We start from the raw sequence: 1,714 nt of genomic DNA, 5'->3' as shown, positions 1-1,714 counted from the left end.
CACTTTATGCACTCTTCAAGTGTGCAGGATAACTAATCAAAGACCTTGATAGTATTCTCGAGCCAAAATTCAACTTTCTCTGCACCGTCATCTTTAGCAGCCCGAAACTCTTCGGCCCCTTGTTTTCTAATTTTATCAATTGGCAGCTTCTCTCTTCTGACTGTATCTGTGACTAGGGTAGCTACATGGGTAGTTTGAGGATCATGAGGGGGTGGAGGTCTAATGGTCGGATTCGTACAAACAAACTCGGCAAACCATTCATTCATAGCTTGGAAGAAGGCTTCTTGAGCCCTGATAAACGCCAAATTATACATATTTTTACCCCAAATACTTAGCATATTTATGGATGTTTATTACTAGATTTGTGGATTTTGGTGCTTTTAATCTGGGTATTTCATGTTTTGTACTCAAGAGAGCACCAAAAGTCAAAAGGAACCAAAAACGAACAAAAAAAGGGACAAAATGGACCAAATCGAGAAGATGACACGGCCTAAGCCTTGCCACACAGACAGCTCACACGCCCGTGTCTTTCGAGGGTGTCGACCAAGGCTTTCACGATTCACACGGCATGGCCATTGACCCATACTGCCGTGTGCAATTTAATGGATCGAACACGGCCTGGCAATCACGTCACACGGCCGTGGGACATGAGCGTGTCCCTTTTTCAAAGAGTTGTATTTTATACGGAAAAGGATACTTAGGGAGGAAGAAAGCCAATCCAAAGCCTATATAAACACCCTACGAATGACTTAGAACGGGGGCCTCTCCTGCAGAACTTTTCTGGAGTACAGAACCACACGCTGGGAATTACTTGAAGGAAGCCAGACGATCCATCCCAAAAGTCGGAGCTACTCCAAGACTGAAGATCTCTCTCAGAATTCCTTCAGGGGTTTTAGAGTTTTCTTTATGTTTTTCTATTTTCATACTTTTGAGATGTACTCTTATTTTATTATGAACTAAACCCCTTAGATACCTAAGGGGGTTGAAACCTATGATGGATCTTGTTATTATTATCTAAATTGTATGATAAATACAATTATGCTAAACCTTCTCCAACAGGAACTAAATCTGGCATAGTTAGACCTACTGTAGCTACAAATAATTTTGAATTAAAATCTAACCCTATTCAGATGATACAGCAGTTTGTTTAGTTTGATGGTTTGCAGGATAAAGATCCCAACACTCACTTAGCAAATTTTCTGGAATTTTGTGATACATTTAAAATCAATGGCGTTTCTGATGATGCCATTCGTCTTCAGTTATTTCCTTTTTCATTGGGGAACAAAGCTAAACAGTGGTTGAACTCGTTACCACGAGGGTCACTTACTACTTGAGGACAAATGACCGAGAAATTTTTACTAAAATATTTTCCGCCGGCTAAAATGGCTAAATTACGTAATGATATCTCTTCTTTTGTGCAGATGGATTTAGAAACACTTTACGATGCATGGGAGAGATACAAGGACTTACTGTGAAGGTGCCCTCACCATGGGTTACCGCTTTGGCTGCAAGTACAAACATTCCACAATGGTCTGAATCCCACGACCCGGCAAATGGTTGACGTAGCTGCTGGCGGAACCATCAACAACAAAATACCTGAAGAGGCTTATGAATTCATTAAAGAAATGTCACTGAATAACAATCAGTGGCAAGTCATGAGGACTAAGCCAACAAAAACAGCCGACGTTTATAACGTCGACTCAGTTACTATGCT

General features: G+C 40.8%; 1 non-coding gene across 1 annotated transcript; it reads right to left on the bottom strand.

The window, feature by feature from the left end:
• Positions 1 to 1,388: 1,388 nt before the first annotated feature.
• Positions 1,389 to 1,495, bottom strand: LOC128296007 (small nucleolar RNA R71). Its single transcript, XR_008286555.1, has one exon. It is a non-coding gene; the product is annotated as a small nucleolar RNA R71 (small nucleolar RNA).
• Positions 1,496 to 1,714: the final 219 nt, after the last annotated feature.

This window comes from Gossypium arboreum, chromosome 7, assembly GCF_025698485.1.
Source record: "Gossypium arboreum isolate Shixiya-1 chromosome 7, ASM2569848v2, whole genome shotgun sequence".
Lineage (NCBI taxonomy): Eukaryota > Viridiplantae > Streptophyta > Magnoliopsida > Malvales > Malvaceae > Gossypium > Gossypium arboreum.
Note: the sequence above shows the minus strand (reverse complement) of the source record. Positions and strands in the feature narration are given on the sequence as shown.